This window comes from Xyrauchen texanus, chromosome 40 (assembly GCF_025860055.1).
Source record: "Xyrauchen texanus isolate HMW12.3.18 chromosome 40, RBS_HiC_50CHRs, whole genome shotgun sequence".
NCBI classification, from domain to species: domain Eukaryota; kingdom Metazoa; phylum Chordata; class Actinopteri; order Cypriniformes; family Catostomidae; genus Xyrauchen; species Xyrauchen texanus.
Window position 1 is genome coordinate 35874035 of NC_068315.1, and position 25935 is coordinate 35899969.

The 25935-nt window shown below is 38.0% G+C and overlaps 1 protein-coding gene across 2 annotated transcripts in view; it reads right to left on the minus strand.

Moving 5' to 3' along the window:
• LOC127633544 (retinoic acid receptor alpha-A) overlaps nucleotides 1-25935 on the minus strand; it is a 324627-nt gene that overhangs the window by 197606 nt on the left and 101086 nt on the right. For both annotated transcript variants that reach the window (XM_052112718.1, XM_052112719.1), the window contains exon 2: nucleotides 922-953. The gene's annotated coding sequence lies outside the window, so the exon portion shown is untranslated. The remainder of the gene's footprint in view (nucleotides 1-921; nucleotides 954-25935) is intronic.

Below are 25935 nucleotides of genomic sequence, written 5' to 3' on the forward strand. Positions count from 1 at the left end.
TACCCAGATTCCTCAATTAGTTTTCACCAAGGGCCAAATTCTGTCAACAATACAAAGCCAAGGGTCATTCCTTAATGTAATAACAAAGTGTCGTAGTATTATTGTTCTGATTATTACTATTGTTAGAGACACAACATAAATATTCTGTTTTTTATTAGTTCTTTCTCTCAGTATTAGTAGCCTGTTTTATTTATTCAAACAATTATGATTCTTTTTTTTTTGCATACAGATACACAAAACGACACAACTTTGCCTGTTGAAAAATTAAAACCTTTAATGAACAATTTGGATCTTCATGTCTTCCATACGAGACAACTTTTCCTGCTCATCTCCACACGGGATCTACTCCCTGCACTTTCCCTGATTGCAGATTCAATTATTAGACCTATTAGCATTAATATTGTTATTGTTCTTAAGGATAGTATAACCAAGTATTACAATAATTTAAATAAACACTGTGAGCCAGTGTTATCTTATATATTATAATGAATATTATGCATCATATTCTCTATACATGTTATTCTTATTGTGCACTATTTTACGTGTATTTCTTTCACAGTAACTTGTGTTATATTATCCAGACCTTAATCCAGACATTATAAAAAGAGTCTTCAGGAGTCAGTTTGGAATATACTCCTGGCAAAATACAAGTGCAAATATAAATAGGACATATATTTATGCAACAGCGCTCTTTACTCATCTCACTCACATGAAAACGCAGATTATATATATATATATATATATATATATATATATATATATATATATATATATATTTATTTTATTAAAGTAGTCAAATTTGTGTTTAGCCTTGCTATTGTACTGACATTACTACAAGATCCTGTATTGCACCATTTGGGTAAAATAATACAAATTTACAGAGTAAAAAACAGATTCATTTGTGTGTGGGTGAATTCCTACCTGTTTCAATCTGTTTATTCTGTGAGGAGTCACTACAAGAGAAAAAGAGAAAGAGTGCACATCAGGATCATTAACTCTTAATTATTAGCACACTTTATTACATACACACACACACATGGCTGATGTTTTCTTACACTGCAGCTCCAGATTGGAAATACACACATATGAGACCTCTTTAAAATCTCAATTGTTTCTTAACCCTTGTGTGTCAATTTAAAAAAGTTAATCAGAGGTGTTTAGAGGACAAAAATGTCAGCATCAAAAAACTGCCATAATAATAGTATATATTAATATTATTTTCACTTTCAATGAGCTATTTTTTTAACCAACATCAGTCCTGATCATAACTACTAAATATTCATTCAGTTTTAGGATTTTAACCATTTAAATGCCAGTTTGTTTATATAATGCCACTGTTGTTTTTTACACACACACACACACACACACACACACACACACACACACACACACACACACACACACACACACACACAACAACAACAACCACCATTCACCACTAAGTGGCGGTGGCGTCACCACGTCGCTTGTGCCAGACTGTGTGCACCTTGAGGCCACGCAAAGTGTCAAAAGCCCGCTGGTAGGAGGTCACAGGGCAGACCCAGATGCCACGGTTCGACTGACTGAGATGACTGGCCGATGGACCACCTGTGCCCCCTACTGTGCTTTTGCTCGTTGTTGTGAGCGTCGCTCCTCCGGCCTCTGTTGCTGTTGCAGGGCGACTGCCTCCAACTGCTCAATAGCGTCCTTCACAAGGCCGATCTTGACACCGTTGGTACCACTCAGCTCCACATCTTCCTGTACCACATCACTCCATCTCCTCTCCAGCCTGTGCTGTGCCCGTTTAGCCCCCTCAATCCAGCCGAACAAAAGCTTTTTAGGCATACGGTGGCTGGGCATGAGGGCTACATGGCCCAGCCAACGCAGCCTTGTCTGCTGGAGGAGCTCACCGATCAGACTTTATCCAGATCTTTCAAGGATTTGTGAGCTCCTCACACAATCCAGCCTGGATAAACCCAGAATGGATCGTAGGCAGGCCAGCCTAAATGTTTCTAACTGGCGAAGAAGTTCCATTAATGGGGTCCATGTTTCGCAAGCATAGAGAAGGGAGGGAATGACCGTGGCTGAGAAGACCTGAAGCTTCGTGTGGAGCGACAGACCAGGAAGTTTCCACACAGCGTTACACAACCGATGAAAAGATATTGCCGCTCAACTGATTCGGAGTGAGATCTCCGCTTCTAAACCGGAGCCAGTCACACACACACACACACACACACACACCAAAAATCAGCTTCAATGGGCCAAAAAAAGAGATTTAACTGGCACTGAAAAGTAAAAAACTGTAAAATGCCTTTCAGATGGATGCAACACTCTTGAAATAGCTAAACTATTGAGGTGTGACCACCGGACAATCAAAAGTTTTGTTGTGAATAGTCAACTGGGGTGCCAAAAACGCATGGAGAAGAAAAGGTGCAAATTAACTGCAAAAGACTTGAGAAGAATTAAACGTGAAGCTACCAAGAACCCAATATCCTCCAATGCCACCATACTCCAGAACTGCAACCTACCTGGAGTGCCCAGATGTACAAGGTGTCAAGTGCTCAGAGACATGGCCAAGGTCAAGAAGGCTGAAACACGACCACCACTGAATATAGTTGAAGTGTCAAGATTGGACAAAAAAATACCTGAAGACAGATTTTTCAAAGGTTTTATGGACCAATGAAATGAGAGTAACTCTTGATGGACCAGATGGATGGGCCCATGGCTGGATCACTTATGGACACAGAGCACCACTTTGAGTCTAATGCCAGCAAGGTGGAAGAGGGGTACTGGGCTGGGTTTCTATCATTAAGGATGAGGTAGATGGACATTTTTGAGTTGAAGATTGACTGAAATTCATCTCCCAAACCTACGCCAGTTTCTGGAAAGTACTTTCTTCAAGCAATGGTACAGGAAGAAGTCCTCAGCATTCAAGAAGGCCATGAGTTTTATGCAGGACAATGCTCCATCACATGCATCCAAGTACTCCACTGCTTGGTTAGCCAGCAAGGGCCTCAAAGATGCTCAAATAATGACTTGGCCCCCTTCCTGACCTGATTTAAATCCTATTGAGAACTTATGGGCCCTTCTCAAATGTGACATTTACAGTGAGGGAAGACAATACACCTCTTTGAACAGCATTTGGGAGGCTGTAGTTGCTGCTTCAGTGAAATTAGCTTAGCAACATGCTAATATCACTATTTTCAATTTCTTCCAATCAATTGTAAATATTTGAGTATCCCTTTCACAAAGATGTAAAAGTAATCACTCATGAGGTCTCATTTCAGTCAGGGTGCATCTCACTGGGTGTTTTAACAGTGTTAATATTACACTGGATAAAACACTACTCACTGTGTTTGAGCATGTAAGAAAGAGACATATTAGGAAGCAAAGAAGATGAGAGAGTGAGAGAGAGAGAGAGAGAGAGAGAGAGAGAGAGAGAGAGAGAGAAAGGAGGCTGTAAAAGAAAAACAGGATGAGATCCATTTTTCATCCCTCCTCCCTAAAACATCCATTTATCCATTCCCTCCAGTCTGATGCAAGCTGTGAGCCTAATGTCAACTGTGTGTGAGTGTGTGTGTGTGAGTGTTGGGGGGGTGGGGGATTGTCTTAGGTTTAGGGGTTGTGTTGGGTTTAGGGGATATAATCTATAGTTCATACAGTATAAAAATCATTATATGGAGAGTCCTCATAAGGATAGCCGCACCAACATGGGTTCTGATCCTATACAAACCATGAAGTAATCGTGTTCACATAAACAATGGTGAGCACAATTTGGAGGTTGCATTTTCCCTCTAAAATTATATTTTAACAATCACTGTTAATACTAGCCATGATTTGTGTCAATAGATGAAAATTATTAATAATACTTACATCCTCTTTTAATAAAAAAAAAAATAAACAAAAAATATTTTTTTGGATCCAAATCCTGATGAGAATCACATTTTCTATGCACATAAAAGGAGTATGCCACTGTCATAGAAATATGCTCAACAAATCATGAAGGACGCAGTTAATGCACAAAAGAACACAAGAACGTTCTATTCTTCTAATTCATTGTATACAGTCAATTTACACAACCAACTTCTTATGAATCTGCTGTCTTTGTCTTTGAGAGAATGGACTATACTGTATGATGGAATAACCGGAGAAAACCTCAGAATTAAACTTGACCCACTTGACCCAGTCCATTTACGCATTACAAAAATACCAAAACTTCATGGCCATGTCCACTGACTTTGGGCATGTGACTTATGGCATAGCACTGCACTCTTATGAACTGATAAATAATTCACTGGTGTAAAATGTAAGAATTACTACAATTAGGGCCTTCATTACATTAAGAACCAAAAATGACCACATTCCTGAACTTACATTTATATATATATATATATATATATAAAAATTTGAAATACTAATAAAAACTTTATTATATTTACAGACTTTATTACATTTAGGACCAAAAGTTATAACATTTAGTGGCTTTAATACATTTAGAACCACATTTAATTACATTAAGCATCTTTATTACACTCAAAAATATTTTTTGACAATTATATATTGACTATTTTTAAGATTTACACTTTTACTCTTCAAAACCCACACGACTTTCTTTTTTTCATGGAACACAATAAGAGAAATTTGGAATAATAATAAAAAGGTCATAGTTCATATATTGATCACAGTTGTCAAACTAAAAAAAAAAGTGCACGTCCGGAGAGAGAGAAGCGGTAAGGGCACTTACACCTGACCTAAATTATGATTAACACCTGTCTCTAATTACAGTGAGCACGGGGAGAGCAGCATAAAAAGAGCCACACTGCCAGCAGAGTCCAGAGAGGGTCGGGGTCTGGAAGCCTTTTTGTGAAGCTAAAGTTTATTGTGAAGCTGGCGTGCTGTGGTGCCCCTGTAAAAGCCAATAAAAGCTCATGTACCTGAGTTGAAGGAACCTGTTTTCCTGTGTCCTCCTTGAAGTCGCTACACTGGTGTCAAAACCTGGGAAAATTCGAAGTACGCCCCATGGAGTTCTCGCAGTTGGCCGAGATCCTCCAGTCCCTCGGCAGTCTCCATCAGTCCCACCAACAATCCCTGCTTGAGCTTCGCCACAACCAGAATCACCGGTTCTTTGAAATCCTGCTAGCTCAAGCAGACGACCGGCATGCGATCCAGAGCCTGCTTGGCCAGGAGAGAGCCCCAGCCACGACCCCGGACATCCACAGCCCCCTACACTCCTGAAAATGGGGCAGAAGACGACGCAGAAGCATTCATAGACCTGTTTGAGCGGACGACTGAGGTCTGGAGCTGGCCGCGTGACCAATGGGCGTCAAGGCTCCTCTCGCTCTTGTTCAGGGATGCCCAGCTTGCTGCCCAACAACTGCCGGCGGCTAACCTCCTTGTCTACAACGACCTGAAGAAGGCAATCCTTCAGCGGATGGGTCAAAGCCCAGAGCAATACCGGCAGCTCTTTCGGTCCCTGAAGCTGGGGAAGTCTGACCGGCCATTTGCCTTTTCCCAGCGGCTCCGAGACGCGTGCTCGAAATGGCTGCTGCCGTGGAACCGCAACGTCGTAAGAATCATAGATCAGGTTGTACTGGAACAACTTATCCTTCGGCTGCCAAAGGGAATGGTGGAGTGGGTCCAGTGCCACCACCCGGCATCACTGGTGGAAGCTGTCCGACTCGCAGAGGACCATTTGGCGGCGTACCCGAGGGTGGAAGAGCCCTCTTCTCTCTCTCTCTCTCTCTCTCTCTCTCTCTCTGGACGGGCACTTAACCATGCCCCCACTGCCACAGACTCATTTGCTATTTTCCAAGTTTTATGAAACCATATCACAGCTTTTTTTGAGAAACAGACTTATATTTACGTTATATACTGAAATTCTCCTCTCTGGCAAAGCTTCAAAAAACTATTCACGTTCACAAATGAAACATACACACACAAAGTTATCATCTGTCTTCAGAGGACTTGGAATATAGCACACTTGTCATACTGACCACATTTATGCTGCTTTTATGGTGTTTTTTTGGTCTTTTAGGAGCTTGAAAGTTGTGGTCAGTATGAATTGTCGATAAATAGAAAAGAGCTGTGTGACTATTCTTCAAAAAATCACAAGAAAGTCACATGGGTTTGAACTTAAATGAGGCTTACTAGTTTGTTTATATCCACAAGATGTTTTGAAGCGAATCATTCTGTCATTAATATCTTAACGCTGTAAAGGTTTGTGTACAGTACAGAATACAAAAGCCATTTCTGAGTCATACTGTAGCTTTGCATTTGCCAGCAGCAACTGTACCCAAGAAACAAATTTATTTCCATGATTATTTTAATTTGTGAACAAAAAGTGCAATCATCTGAACAGTTATATAATGGCAACTGTAGGAAAATAAATGAAAGTACAATCTGCCAGAACCTTCAAATTATCTACAAGAACGAAACGTCCAGAAAAGAGTTATGAAAGATTTTAATTACATTACTGTCCCTTAACCATCATGTTTTCAATCTTTTCATTTGAGTTTCTTAGAAAAGTGATATTCACAGAAAACAGAACAAACAACAGTCTAACAATCAAATCAAGGGTTTGCTAGTCTTGTGCATTGACAGCGGAGTGATGAGTGGAAAGCAGCACTGTAGGGAACGACTGTGTGTTGGATTGATAGTTCAATAATCACTGGACTGCAAGGCATCGTTAGTTGCAGTTCTCTGCAATTCCACTCGTTAATGCATCCTCTCGGGCCATTCGTTAGGATAAACCAATCAACATCCAGCTCTGTTGACCACCTTAATCCATACCCAAACTGAATATATTAGTCCAGCATTTGGTGACCCAACACACTACCAAACCCGTCAGCTGTATTTACTGTAGTTTTAGTCTGTCTAATTTGTCTAGCTCCTACCAAGAGACAGTAATATAGCTTATTAATTATTTTACAATGGCTTCAAACACAGCTGTCCATTCAGAATCTAAGATGAAACTATTTATTTTATAGTAGTTTTACTGTTTTTGAGTTTTTAATGTGAAGCTGTTTTTGCAGTAATGCCAGTGATCATTTATTTGCTATAAATAATCTGAACTTTGGTTTTGTGTCCATCAAGTTTCCAATAAAAAGAGAAAATAATCATATAAGATGAAGTACTTTTCATTTTTAACACATTTAATTCAGCGGAGTCTCAGAAACAGACTATACTTTTGGTTAGTAAAATATACCATACATTGGATTTCCTGCAAAAATAAATATCATGATGTGTGATATATAATTATTCATTCTGTGATATACAGTGGGTACGGAAAGTATTCAGACCCCCTTAAATTTTTCACTCTTTGTTATATTGCAGCCATTTGCTAAAATCATTTAAGTTCATTTTTTTTCCTCATTATTATACACACAGCACCCCATATTGACAGAAAAACACAGAATTGTTGACATTTTTGCACATTTATTAAAAAAGAAAAACTGAAATATCACATGGTCCTCTAAGTATTCAGACCCTTTGTTCAGTATTTAGTAGAAGCACCCTTTTGATCTAATACAGCCATGAGTCTTTTTGGGAAAGATGCAACAAGTTTTTCACATCTGGATTTGGGTATACTCTGCCATTCCTCCTTGCAGATCCTCTCCATTTCTGTCAGGTTGGATGGTAAACGTTGGTGGACAGCCATTTTCAGGTCTCTCCAGAGATGCTCAATTGGGTTTAAGTCAGGGCTCTGGCTGGGCCATTCAAGAACAGTCACGGAGTTGTTGTGAAGCCACTCCTTCGTTATTTTAGCGGTGTGCTTAGGATCATTGTCTTGTTGGAAGGTGAACCTTCGGCCCAGTCTGAGGTCCAGAGCACTCTGGAGAAGGTTTTCGTCCAGGATATCCCTGTACTTGGCCGCATTCATCTTTCCCTCGATTGCAACCAGTCGTTCTGTCCCTGCAGCTGAAAAACACCCCCACAGCATGATGCTGCCACCACCATGCTTCACTGTTGAGACTGTATTGGACAGGTGATGAGCAGTGCCTGGTTTTCTCTATCTTGGTCTCATCAGACCAGAGAATCTTATTTATCACCATCTTGGAGTCCGTCAGGTGTTTTTTTTTAGCAAACTCCATGCGGGCATTCACGTGTCTTGCACTGAGGAGAGGCTTCCGTCGGGCACTCTGCCATAAAGCCCTGACTGGTGGATGGCTGCAGTGATGGTTGACTTACTACAACTTTCTCCCAGCTCCCGACTGCATCTCTGGAGCTCAGCCACAGTGATCTTTGGGTTCTTATTTACCTCTCTCACCAAGGCTCTTCTCCCCCGATAGCTCAGTTTGGCTGGACGGCCAGCTCTAGGAAGGGTTCTGGTCGTCCCAAACGTCTTCCATTTAAGGATTATGGAGGCCACTGTGCTCTTATGAAACTTAAGGGCATCAGAAATTTTTTTGTAACCTTGTCCAGATCTGTGCCTTGCCACAATTCTGTCTCTGAGCTCTTCAGGCAGTTCCTTTGACCTCATGATTCTCATTTGCTCTGACATGCACTGTGAGCTGTAAGGTCTTATATAGACAGGTGTGTGGCTTTCCTAATCAAGTCCAATTAGTATAATCAAACACAGCTGGACTCAACTGAAGGTGTAGAACCATCTCAAGGATGATCAGAAGAAATGGACAGCACCTGAGTTAAATATATGAGTGTCACAGCAAAGGGTCTGAATACTTAGGACCATGTGATATTTCAGTTTTTCTTTTTTAATAAATGTGCAAAAATGTCAACAATTCTGTGTTATTCTGTCAATATGGGGTGTTGTGTGTACAATAATTAGGAAAATAAATTAACTTAAATGATTTTAGCAAATGGCTGCAATATAACAAAGAGTGAAAAATTTAAGGGGGTCTGAATACTTTCCGTACCCACTGTAAGATATTGGTAATTTCGCTTACCCTAGTTGTTGGAAATAGTTACTAGGCCTGTATATTGATATAGATTTCCCAATTCTGATTCACAAGCTCTTCATTTGATTTGATTAAATTCACTTTGATTTCAGAATCAGAATCAGCTTTATTGCCAAGTATGCTTACACATACAAGGAATTGTCTTGTATGAATACAGCAATATAGAGATAATAATAATAAAAAAAAGAATACAAATAAAAAGTGGATAGAAAATAAAGTATATATAGAAATACACAATAAGACAAAATATATATATACAGTACTGTGCAAAGTCTTGGGCACTTAAGATGTTTCACAAAAGCCTTTGTCTTAAGATGGTTATTTATATCTTCAGCTTTAGTGTCAACAGGAAATATAAATGTTAGACTCGCAAACATTACTTCTGCAAATAGAAAAGTTAGAATAGAAGAACAGGGAGCCCTGCAACAGATGTCATGACCCCCCACAAAACCCCACTGAACATCATGTCAGTCTGAGGTCACATATAGAGACAGAAGCAATTGAGACAGACTAAACAGATAATATTTAGAAAAAACTAAACCAATAATCCTCAGCAGTCCAAACTGTCCTTTTGAAGTCTTCTGATTTCTGATTAATTTGGATAGATTTCAGTTATAATGTCAATTTTGCTAAATAAATTGTCTTTCAGCTAATGCTGTTAATTATACAAGGAACCATCTCACTTGGTACATTATGAAAATATTAATTTACATATTTTATTTCATCATTAGTTTTTCATCATTTTGGTAAAATTTTAGTTTGATAAAATGTACAAATTCCATTTATTACATCAACAAATATTACATATATTATACTGCATACATGTTGTTCCATGTTTATTGTTTACATGCATAATTTGTACTATTTACATGTATTTACATTGATTTGTTGAACACTTGTTAAAAACAGTACTGTCTCTTTAAGAATAGCATCAGTTCAGTGAGTTTCTCACAGAAGCGTTTCAGTCGAGCGCAGATTAACGATAGTGTCGAATGGCTTCTATATCCGTAATGTGTGTGATTACAATTAAATGTTTTAGCTCAACAACTCACTGTAAAGAACAGAAAGGATATTAAAAGAGACATTATTAAATGACAAATGGATTGCGTGGTTCTCGTCTTTGGAACGAGTCAAACCAAATTTTACAGAAAGGATCTCACTGCTGAACTTCTTCACTACTATACTACACAATCACTGCTGAACTTCATCAGTACTATACTACATAATCACTGCTGAACTTCTTCACTACTATACTACACAATCACTGCTGAACTTCATCACTATACTACACAATCACTGCTGAACTTCTTCACTACTATACTACACAATCACTGCTGAACATCTTCACTACTATACTACACAATCACTGCTGAACTTCTTCACTACTATACTACACAATCACTGCTGAACTTCTTCACTACTATACTACACAATCAGTGCTGAACTTCTTCACTACTATACTACACAATCACTGCTGAACTTCTTCATCACTATACTACTCAATCACTGCTGAACTTATTCACTATTATACTACACTTCACAATCACTGCTGAACTTCATCACTATACTACACAATCACTGCTGAATATCTTCACAACTATACTACACAATCACTGCTGAACATCTTCACAACTATACTACACAATCACTGCTGAACTTCATCAGTACTATACTACATAATCACTGCTGAACTTCTTCACTACTATACTACACAATCACTGCTGAACATCTTCACTACTATACTACACAATCACTGCTGAACTTCTTCACTACTATACTACACAATCACTGCTGAACTTCTTCACTACTATACTACACAATCAGTGCTGAACTTCTTCACTACTATACTACACAATCACTGCTGAACTTCTTCATCACTATACTACTCAATCACTGCTGAACTTATTCACTATTATACTACACTTCACAATCACTGCTGAACTTCATCACTATACTACACAATCACTGCTGAACATCTTCACAACTATACTACACAATCACTGCTGAACATCTTCACAACTATACTACACAATTACTGCTGAACATCTTCACAACTATACTACACAATCACTGCTGAACTTCTTCACTACTATACTACACAATCACTGCTGAACTTCTTCACTACTATACTACACAATCAGTGCTGAACTTCTTCACTACTATACTACACAATCACTGCTGAACTTCTTCATCACTATACTACTCAATCACTGCTGAACTTATTCACTATTATACTACACTTCACAATCACTGCTGAACTTCATCACTATACTACACAATCACTGCTGAATATCTTCACAACTATACTACACAATCACTGCTGAACATCTTCACAACTATACTACACAATCACTGCTGAACTTCATCAGTACTATACTACATAATCACTGCTGAACTTCTTCACTACTATACTACACAATCACTGCTGAACATCTTCACTACTATACTACACAATCACTGCTGAACTTCTTCACTACTATACTACACAATCACTGCTGAACTTCTTCACTACTATACTACACAATCAGTGCTGAACTTCTTCACTACTATACTACACAATCACTGCTGAACTTCTTCATCACTATACTACTCAATCACTGCTGAACTTATTCACTATTATACTACACTTCACAATCACTGCTGAACTTCATCACTATACTACACAATCACTGCTGAACATCTTCACAACTATACTACACAATCACTGCTGAACATCTTCACAACTATACTACACAATCACTGCTGAACATCTTCACAACTATACTACACAATCACTGCTGAACTTCTTCACTACTATACTACACAATCACTGCTGAACTTCTTCACTACTATACTACACAATCAGTGCTGAACTTCTTCACTACTATACTACACAATCACTGCTGAACTTCTTCATCACTATACTACTCAATCACAGCTGAACTTCATCACTATACTACACAATCACTGCTGAACATCTTCACAACTATACTACACAATCACTGCTGAACATCTTCACAACTATACTACACAATCACTGCTGAACATCTTCACAACTATACTACACAATCACTGCTGAACATCTTCACAACTATACTACACAATCACTGCTGAACTTCTTCACTACTATACTACACAATCACTGCTGAACTTCTTCACTATACTACACAATCACTGCTGAACTTCATCACTATACTACACAATCACTGCTGAACATCTTCACAACTATACTACACAATCACTGCTGAACATCTTCACAACTATACTACACAATCACTGCTGAACTTCATCACTATACTACACAATCAGTGCTGAACTTCTTCACTACTATACTACACAATCACTGCTGAACTTATTCACTATTATACTACACTTCACAATCACTGCTGAACTTCATCACTATACTACACAATCACTGCTGAACATCTTCACAACTATACTACACAATCACTGCTGAACATCTTCACAACTATACTACACAATCACTGCTGAACCTCTTCACTACTATACTACACAATCACTGCTGAACATCTTCACAACTATACTACACAATCACTGCTGAACATCTTCACAACTATACTACACAATCACTGCTGGACTTCTTGACTACTATACTACACAATCACTGCTGAACTTCATCACTATACTACACAATCACCGCTGAACATCTTCACTACTATACTACACAATCACCGCTGAACATCTTCACTACTATACTACACAATCACTGCTGAACTTCATCACTATACTACACAATCACCGCTGAACATCTTCACTACTATACTACACAATCACCGCTGAACTTCTTCACTACTATACTACACAATCACTGCTGAACATCTTCACTACTATACTACACAATCACTGCTGAACTTCTTCACTACTATACTACACAATCACTGCTGAACTTCTTCACTACTATACTTCACAATCACTGCTGAACTTCTTCACTACTATACTACACAATCACTGCTGAACTTCTTCACTACTATACTTCACAATCACTGCTGAACTTCTTCACTACTATACTACACAATCACTGCTGAACTTCATCAGTACTATACTACATAATCACTGCTGAACTTCTTCACTACTATACTACACAATCACTGCTGAACATCTTCACTACTATACTACACAATCACTGCTGAACTTCTTCACTACTATACTACACAATCACTGCTGAACTTCTTCACTACTATACTACACAATCAGTGCTGAACTTCTTCACTACTATACTACACAATCACTGCTGAACTTCTTCAGCACTATACTACTCAATCACTGCTGAACTTATTCACTATTATACTACACTTCACAATCACTGCTGAACTTCATCACTATACTACACAATCACTGCTGAACTTCTTGACTACCATACTACACAATCACTGCTGAACATCTTCACAACTATACTACACAATCACTGCTGAACTTCTTGACTACTATACTACACAATCACTGCTGAACTTCATCACTATACTACACAATCACGGCTGAACATCTTCACTACTATACTACACAATCACCGCTGAACATCTTCACTACTATACTACACAATCACTGCTGAACATCTTTACTACTATACTTCACAATCACCGCTGAACTTCATCACTACTATACTAAACAATCACTGCTGAACTTCATCACTATACTACACAATCACTGCTGAACATCTTCACTACTATACTACACAATCACAGCTGAACATCTTTACTACTATACTTCACAATCACCGCTGAACTTCATCACTACTATACTACACAATAACTGCTGAAATTCATCACTACTATACTACACAATCACTGCTGAACATCTTCACTACTATACTACACAATCACCACTGAACATCTTCACTAATATACTACACAATCACTGCTGAACATCTTCACTACTATACTACACAATCACTGCTGAACTTCATCACTATACTACACAATCACTGCTGAACTTCTTCACTACTATACTACACAATCACTGCTGAGCTTCTTCACTACTATACTACACAATCAGTGCTGAACTTCTTCACTACTATACTACACAATCAGTGCTGAACTTCTTCACTACTACACTTCACAATCACTGCTGAACTTCTTCACTACTATACTACACAATCAGTGCTGAACTTCTTCACTACTATACTACACAATCAGTGCTGAACTTCTTCACTACTACACTTCACAATCACCGCTGAACATCTTCACTACTATACTACACAATCACCGCTGAACATCTTCACTACTATACTACACAATCACTGCTGAACATCTTTACTACTATACTTCACAATCACCGCTGAACTTCTTCACTACTATACTACACAATCACTGCTGAACTTCATCACTATACTACACAATCACTGCTGAACATCTTCACTACTATACTACACAATCACAGCTGAACATCTTTACTACTATACTTCACAATCACCGCTGAACTTCATCACTACTATACTACACAATCACTGCTGAACTTCATCACTACTATACTACAAAATCACTGCTGAACATCTTCACTACTATACTACACAATCACCACTGAACATCTTCACTAATATACTACACAATCACTGCTGAACATCTTCACTACTATACTACACAATCAGTGCTGAACGTCTTCACTACTACACTTCACAATCACTGCTGAACTTCTTCACTACTATACTACACAATCACTGCTGAACTTCTTCACTCCTATAATACACAATCACTGCTGAACATCTTCACTACTATAATACACAATCACTGCTGAACATCTTCACTACTATACTACAAAATCACTGCTGAACCTCTTCACTACTATACTACACAATCACTGCTGAACTTCTTCGCTACTATAATACACAATCACTGCTGAACATCTTCACTAATATACTACACAATCACTGCTGAACCTCTTCACTACTATACTACACAATCAATGCTGAACCTCTTCACTACTATACTACACAATCACTGCTGAACTTCTTCACTACTATACTACACAATCACCGCTGAACATCTTCACTACTATACTACACAATCACCGCTGAACATCTTCACTACTATACTACACAATCACTGCTGAACTTCTTCATCACTATACTACTCAATCAGTGCTGAACTTATTCACTATTATACTACACTTCACAATCACTGCTGAACTTCATCACTATACTACACAATCACTGCTGAACTTCTTGACTACTATACTACACAATCACTGCTGAACATCTTCACAACTATACTACACAATCACTGCTGAACATCTTCACTACTATACTACACAATCACTGCTGAACATCTTCACTACTATACTTCACAATCACTGCTGAATTTCATCACTACTATAATACACAATCACTGCTGAACTTCATCACTACTATACTACACAATCACTGCTGAACATCTTCACTACTATACTACACAATCACCACTGAACATCTTCACTAATATACTACACAATCACTGCTGAACATCTTCACTACTATACTACACAATCAGTGCTGAACTTCTTCACTACTACACTTCACAATCACTGCTGAACTTCTTCACTACTATACTACACAATCACTGCTGAACTTCTTCACTCCTATAATACACAATCACTGCTGAACATCTTCACTACTATACTACACAATCACTGCTGAACATCTTCACTACTATACTTCACAATCACTGCTGAATTTCATCACTACTATACTACACAATCGCTGCTGAACGTCATCACTACTATACTACACAATCACTGCTGAACTTCATCACTACTATACTACACAATCACTGCTGAACTTCACTACTATACTACACAATCAGTGCTGAACTTCATCACTACTATACTACACAATCAGTGCTGAACTTCATCACTACTATACTACACAATCACTGCTGAACTTCACTACTACACTTCACAATCACTGCTGAACTTCTTAACTACTATACTAAACAATCACTGCTGAACATCACTACTATACTACACAATCACTGCTGAACTTCATCACTACTATACTACACAATCACTGCTGAACATCTTCACTACTATACTACACAATCACCACTGAACATCTTCACTAATATACTACACAATCACTGCTGAACCTCTTCACTACTATACTACACAATCACTGCTGAACTTCTTCACTACTATACTACACAATCACTGCTGAACTTCTTCACTCCTATAATACACAATCACTGCTGAACATCTTCACTACTATAATACACAATTACTGCTGAACATCTTCACTACTATACTACACAATCACTGCTGAACCTCTTCACTACTATACTACACAATCACTGCTGAACTTCTTCGCTACTATACTACATAATCACTGTTGAACTTCTTCACTACTATACTACACAATCACTGCTGAACATCTTCACTACTATACTACACAATCACTGCTGAACTTCTTCACTACTATACTACACAATCACTGCTGAACTTCTTCGCTACTATAATACACAATCACTGCTGAACTTCATCACAACTATACTACACAATCACTGCTGAACTTCTTGACTACTATACTACACAATCACTGCTGAACTTCATCACTATACTACACAATCACTGCTGAACATCTTCACTACTATACTACACAATCACTGCTGAACTTCTTCACTACTATACTACACAATCACTGCTGAACTTCTTCGCTACTATAATACACAATCACTGCTGAACTTCATCACTACTATACTACACAATCACTGCTGAACATCTTCACTACTATACTACACAATCACCACTGAACATCTTCACTAATATACTACACAATCACTGCTGAACATCTTCACTACTATACTACACAATCAGTGCTGAACTTCTTCACTACTACACTTCACAATCACTGCTGAACTTCTTCACTACTATACTACACAATCACTGCTGAACTTCTTCACTCCTATAATACACAATCACTGCTGAACATCTTCACTACTATACTACACAATCACTGCTGAACTTCTTCACTACTATACTACACAATCAGTGCTGAACTTCTTCACTACTATACTACACAATCACTGCTGAACTTCTTCATCACTATACTACTCAATCACAGCTGAACTTATTCACTATTATACTACACTTCACAATCACTGCTGAACTTCATCACTATACTACACAATCACTGCTGAACATCTTCACAACTATACTACACAATCACTGCTGAACATCTTCACAACTATACTACACAATCACTGCTGAACCTCTTCACTACTATACTACACAATCACTGCTGAACATCTTCACAACTATACTACACAATCACTGCTGAACATCTTCACAACTATACTACACAATCACTGCTGGACTTCTTGACTACTATACTACACAATCACTGCTGAACTTCATCACTATACTACACAATCACCGCTGAACATCTTCACTACTATACTACACAATCACCGCTGAACATCTTCACTACTATACTACACAATCACTGCTGAACTTCATCACTATACTACACAATCACCGCTGAACATCTTCACTACTATACTTCACAATCACCGCTGAACATCTTCACTACTATACTACACAATCACTGCTGAACTTCATCACTATACTACACAATCACCGCTGAACATCTTCACTACTATACTTCACAATCACCACTGAACTTCATCACTACTATACTACACAATCACTGCTGAACTTCATCACTATACTACACAATCACTGCTGAACATCTTCACTACTATACTACACAATCAGAGCTGAACATCTTTACTACTATACTTCACAATCACCGCTGAACTTCATCACTACTATACTACACAATCACTGCTGAACTTCACTACTATACTACACAATCAGTGCTGAACTTCATCACTACTATACTACACAATCAGTGCTGAACTTCATCACTACTATACTGCACAATCACTGCTGAACTTCACTATTACACTTCACAATCACTGCTGAACTTCTTCACTACTATACTAAACAATCACTGCTGAACATCACTACTATACTACACAATCACTGCTGAACTTCATCACTACTATACTACACAATCACTGCTGAACATCTTCACTACTATACTACACAATCACCACTGAACATCTTCACTAATATACTACACAATCACTGCTGAACATCTTCACTACTATACTACACAATCAGTGCTGAACTTCTTCACTACTACACTTCACAATCACTGCTGAACTTCTTCACTACTATACTACACAATCACTGCTGAACTTCTTCACTCCTATAATACACAATCACTGCTGAACATCTTCACTACTATAATACACAATTACTGCTGAACATCTTCACTACTATACTACACAATCACTGCTGAACCTCTTCACTACTATACTACACAATCACTGCTGAACTTCTTCGCTACTATACTACATAATCACTGCTGAACTTCTTCACTACTATACTACACAATCACTGCTGAACATCTTCACTACTATACTACACAATCACTGCTGAACTTCTTCACTACTATACTACACAATCACTGCTGAACTTCTTCGCTACTATAATACACAATCACTGCTGAACTTCATCACTACTATACTACACAATCACTGCTGAACATCTTCACTACTATACTACACAATCACCACTGAACATCTTCACTAATATACTACACAATCACTGCTGAACATCTTCACTACTATACTACACAATCAGTGCTGAACTTCTTCACTACTACACTTCACAATCACTGCTGAACTTCTTCACTACTATACTACACAATCACTGCTGAACTTCTTCACTCCTATAATACACAATCACTGCTGAACATCTTCACTACTATACTACACAATCACTGCTGAACTTCTTCACTACTATACTACACAATCAGTGCTGAACTTCTTCACTACTATACTACACAATCACTGCTGAACTTCTTCATCACTATACTACATAATCACAGCTGAACTTATTCACTATTATACTACACTTCACAATCACTGCTGAACTTCATCACTATACTACACAATCACTGCTGAACATCTTCACAACTATACTACACAATCACTGCTGAACATCTTCACAACTATACTACACAATCACTGCTGAACCTCTTCACTACTATACTACACAATCACTGCTGAACATCTTCACTACTATACTTCACAATCACTGCTGAATTTCATCACTACTATACTACACAATCGCTGCTGAACGTCAGCACTACTATACTACACAATCACTGCTGAACTTCATCACTACTATACTACACAATCACTGCTGAACTTCACTACTATACTACACAATCAGTGCTGAACTTCATCACTACTATACTACACAATCAGTGCTGAACTTCATCACTACTATACTACACAATCACTGCTGAACTTCACTACTACACTTCACAATCACTGCTGAACTTCTTCACTACTATACTAAACAATCACTGCTGAACATCACTACTATACTACACAATCACTGCTGAACTTCATCACTACTATACTACACAATCACTGCTGAACATCTTCACTACTATACTACACAATCACCACTGAACATCTTCACTAATATACTACACAATCACTGCTGAACATCTTCACTACTATACTACACAATCAGTGCTGAACTTCTTCACTACTACACTTCACAATCACTGCTGAACTTCTTCACTACTATACTACACAATCACTGCTGAACTTCTTCACTCCTATAATACACAATCACTGCTGAACATCTTCACTAACTATAATACACAATTACTGCTGAACATCTTCACTACTATACTACACAATCACTGCTGAACCTCTTCACTACTATACTACACAATCACTGCTGAACTTCTTCGCTACTATACTACATAATCACTGCTGAACTTCTTCACTACTATACTACACAATCACTGCTGAACATCTTCACTACTATACTACACAATCACTGCTGAACTTCTTCACTACTATACTACACAATCACTGCTGAACTTCTTTGCTACTATAATACACAATCACTGCTGAACTTCATCACAACTATACTACACAATCACTGCTGAACTTCTTGACTACTATACTACACAATCACTGCTGAACTTCATCACTATACTACACAATCACTGCTGAACATCTTCACTACTATACTACACAATCACTGCTGAACTTCTTCACTACTATACTACACAATCACTGCTGAACTTCTTCGCTACTATAATACACAATCACTGCTGAACTTCATCACTACTATACTACACAATCACTGCTGAACATCTTCACTACTATACTACACAATCACCACTGAACATCTTCACTAATATACTACACAATCACTGCTGAACATCTTCACTACTATACTACACAATCAGTGCTGAACTTCTTCACTACTACACTTCACAATCACTGCTGAACTTCTTCACTACTATACTACACAATCACTGCTGAACTTCTTCACTACTATACTACACAATCAGTGCTGAACTTCTTCACTACTATACTACACAATCACTGCTGAACTTCTTCATCACTATACTACTCAATCACAGCTGAACTTATTCACTATTATACTACACTTCACAATCACTGCTGAACTTCATCACTATACTACACAATCACTGCTGAACATCTTCACAACTATACTACACAATCACTGCTGAACATCTTCACAACTATACTACACAATCACTGCTGAACCTCTTCACTACTATACTACACAATCACTGCTGAACATCTTCACAACTATACTACACAATCACTGCTGAACATCTTCACAACTATACTACACAATCACTGCTGGACTTCTTGACTACTATACTACACAATCACTGCTGAACTTCATCACTATACTACACAATCACCGCTGAACATCTTCACTACTATACTACACAATCACCGCTGAACATCTTCACTACTATACTACACAATCACTGCTGAACTTCATCACTATACTACACAATCACCGCTGAACATCTTCACTACTATACTTCACAATCACCGCTGAACATCTTCACTACTATACTACACAATCACTGCTGAACTTCATCACTATACTACACAATCACCGCTGAACATCTTCACTACTATACTTCACAATCACCGCTGAACTTCATCACTACTATACTACACAATCACTGCTGAACTTCATCACTATACTACACAATCACTGCTGAACATCTTCACTACTATACTACACAATCAGAGCTGAACATCTTTACTACTATACTTCACAATCACCGCTGAACTTCATCACTACTATACTACACAATCACTGCTGAACTTCACTACTATACTACACAATCAGTGCTGAACTTCATCACTACTATACTACACAATCAGTGCTGAACTTCATCACTACTATACTGCACAATCACTGCTGAACTTCACTATTACACTTCACAATCACTGCTGAACTTCTTCACTACTATACTAAACAATCACTGCTGAACATCACTACTATACTACACAATCACTGCTGAACTTCATCACTACTATACTACACAATCACTGCTGAACATCTTCACTACTATACTACACAATCACCACTGAACATCTTCACTAATATACTACACAATCACTGCTGAACATCTTCACTACTATACTACACAATCAGTGCTGAACTTCTTCACTACTACACTTCACAATCACTGCTGAACTTCTTCACTACTATACTACACAATCACTGCTGAACTTCTTCACTCCTATAATACACAATCACTGCTGAACATCTTCACTACTATAATACACAATTACTGCTGAACATCTTCACTACTATACTACACAATCACTGCTGAACCTCTTCACTACTATACTACACAATCACTGCTGAACTTCTTCGCTACTATACTACATAATCACTGCTGAACTTCTTCACTACTATACTACACAATCACTGCTGAACATCTTCACTACTATACTACACAATCACTGCTGAACTTCTTCACTACTATACTACACAATCACTGCTGAACTTCTTCGCTACTATAATACACAATCACTGCTGAACTTCATCACTACTATACTACACAATCACTGCTGAACATCTTCACTACTATACTACACAATCACCACTGAACATCTTCACTAATATACTACACAATCACTGCTGAACATCTTCACTACTATACTACACAATCAGTGCTGAACTTCTTCACTACTACACTTCACAATCACTGCTGAACTTCTTCACTACTATACTACACAATCACTGCTGAACTTCTTCACTCCTATAATACACAATCACTGCTGAACATCTTCACTACTATACTACACAATCACTGCTGAACTTCTTCACTACTATACTACACAATCAGTGCTGAACTTCTTCACTACTATACTACACAATCACTGCTGAACTTCTTCATCACTATACTACACAATCACAGCTGAACTTATTCACTATTATACTACACTTCACAATCACTGCTGAACTTCATCACTATACTACACAATCACTGCTGAACATCTTCACAACTATACTACACAATCACTGCTGAACATCTTCACAACTATACTACACAATCACTGCTGAACCTCTTCACTACTATACTACACAATCACTGCTGAACATCTTCACTACTATACTTCACAATCACTGCTGAATTTCATCACTACTATACTACACAATCGCTGCTGAACGTCATCACTACTATACTACACAATCACTGCTGAACTTCATCACTACTATACTACACAATCACTGCTGAACTTCACTACTATACTACACAATCAGTGCTGAACTTCATCACTACTATACTACACAATCAGTGCTGAACTTCATCACTACTATACTACACAATCACTGCTGAACTTCACTACTACACTTCACAATCACTGCTGAACTTCTTCACTACTATACTAAACAATCACTGCTGAACATCACTACTATACTACACAATCACTGCTGAACTTCATCACTACTATACTACACAATCACTGCTGAACATCTTCACTACTATACTACACAATCACCACTGAACATCTTCACTAATATACTACACAATCACTGCTGAACATCTTCACTACTATACTACACAATCAGTGCTGAACTTCTTCACTACTACACTTCACAATCACTGCTGAACTTCTTCACTACTATACTACACAATCACTGCTGAACTTCTTCACTCCTATAATACACAATCACTGCTGAACATCTTCACTACTATTAATACACAATTACTGCTGAACATCTTCACTACTATACTACACAATCACTGCTGAACCTCTTCACTACTATACTACACAATCACTGCTGAACTTCTTCGCTACTATACTACATAATCACTGCTGAACTTCTTCACTACTATACTACACAATCACTGCTGAACATCTTCACTACTATACTACACAATCACTGCTGAACTTCTTCACTACTATACTACACAATCACTGCTGAACTTCTTTGCTACTATAATACACAATCACTGCTGAACTTCATCACAACTATACTACACAATCACTGCTGAACTTCTTGACTACTATACTACACAATCACTGCTGAACTTCATCACTATACTACACAATCACTGCTGAACATCTTCACTACTATACTACACAATCACTGCTGAACTTCTTCACTACTATACTACACAATCACTGCTGAACTTCTTCGCTACTATAATACACAATCACTGCTGAACTTCATCACTACTATACTACACAATCACTGCTGAACATCTTCACTACTATACTACACAATCACCACTGAACATCTTCACTAATATACTACAGAATCACTGCTGAACATCTTCACTACTATACTACACAATCAGTGCTGAACGTCTTCACTACTACACTTCACAATCACTGCTGAACTTCTTCATCACTATACTACTCAATCACAGCTGAACTTATTCACTATTATACTACACTTCACAATCACTGCTGAACTTCATCACTATACTACACAATCACTGCTGAACATCTTCACAACTATACTACACAATCACTGCTGAACATCTTCACAACTATACTACACAATCACTGCTGAACCTCTTCACTACTATACTACACAATCACTGCTGAACATCTTCACAACTATACTACACAATCACTGCTGAACATCTTCACAACTATACTACACAATCACTGCTGGACTTCTTGACTACTATACTACACAATCACTGCTGAACTTCATCACTATACTACACAATCACCGCTGAACATCTTCACTACTATACTACACAATCACCGCTGAACATCTTCACTACTATACTACACAATCACTGCTGAACTTCATCACTATACTACACAATCACCGCTGAACATCTTCACTACTATACTACACAATCACCGCTGAACTTCTTCACTACTATACTACACAATCACTGCTGAACATCTTCACTACTATACTACACAATCACTGCTGAACTTCTTCACTACTATACTACACAATCACTGCTGAACTTCTTCACTACTATACTTCACAATCACTGCTGAACTTCTTCACTACTATACTACACAATCACTGCTGAACTTCTTCACTACTATACTTCACAATCACTGCTGAACTTCTTCACTACTATACTACACAATCACTGCTGAACTTCATCAGTACTATACTACATAATCACTGCTGAACTTCTTCACTACTATACTACACAATCACTGCTGAACATCTTCACTACTATACTACACAATCACTGCTGAACTTCTTCACTACTATACTACACAATCACTGCTGAACTTCTTCACTACTATACTACACAATCAGTGCTGAACTTCTTCACTACTACACTACACAATCACTGCTGAACTTCTTCATCACTATACTACTCAATCACTGCTGAACTTATTCACTATTATACTACACTTCACAATCACTGCTGAACTTCATCACTATACTACACAATCACTGCTGAACTTCTTGACTACTATACTACACAATCACTGCTGAACATCTTCACAACTATACTACACAATCACTGCTGAACTTCTTGACTACTATACTACACAATCACTGCTGAACTTCATCACTATACTACACAATCACGGCTGAACATCTTCACTACTATACTACACAATCACCGCTGAACATCTTCACTACTATACTACACAATCACTGCTGAACATCTTTACTACCATACTTCACAATCACCGCTGAACTTCATCACTACTATACTACACAATCACTGCTGAACTTCATCACTATACTACACAATCACTGCTGAACATCTTCACTACTATACTACACAATCACAGCTGAACATCTTTACTACTATACTTCACAATCACCGCTGAACTTCATCACTACTATACTACACAATCACTGCTGAAATTCATCACTACTATACTACACAATCACTGCTGAACATCTTCACTACTATACTACACAATCACCACTGAACATCTTCACTAATATACTACACAATCACTGCTGAACATCTTCACTACTATACTACACAATCACTGCTGAACTTCATCACTATACTACACAATCACTGCTGAACTTCTTCACTACTATACTACACAATCACTGCTGAACTTCTTCACTACTATACTACACAATCAGTGCTGAACTTCTTCACTACTATACTACACAATCAGTGCTGAACTTCTTCACTACTACACTTCACAATCACTGCTGAACTTCTTCACTACTATACTACACAATCAGTGCTGAACTTCTTCACTACTATACTACACAATCAGTGCTGAACTTCTTCACTACTACACTTCACAATCACCGCTGAACATCTTCACTACTATACTACACAATCACCGCTGAACATCTTCACTACTATACTACACAATCACTGCTGAACATCTTTACTACTATACTTCACAATCACCGCTGAACTTCATCACTACTATACTACACAATCACTGCTGAACTTCATCACTATACTACACAATCACTGCTGAACATCTTCACTACTATACTACACAATCACAGCTGAACATCTTTACTACTATACTTCAGAATCACCGCTGAACTTCATCACTACTATACTACACAATCACTGCTGAACTTCATCACTACTATACTACACAATCACTGCTGAACATCTTCACTACTATACTACACAATCACCACTGAATATCTTCACTAATATACTACACAATCACTGCTGAACATCTTCACTACTATACTACACAATCAGTGCTGAACTTCTTCACTACTACACTTCACAATCACTGCTGAACTTCTTCACTACTAT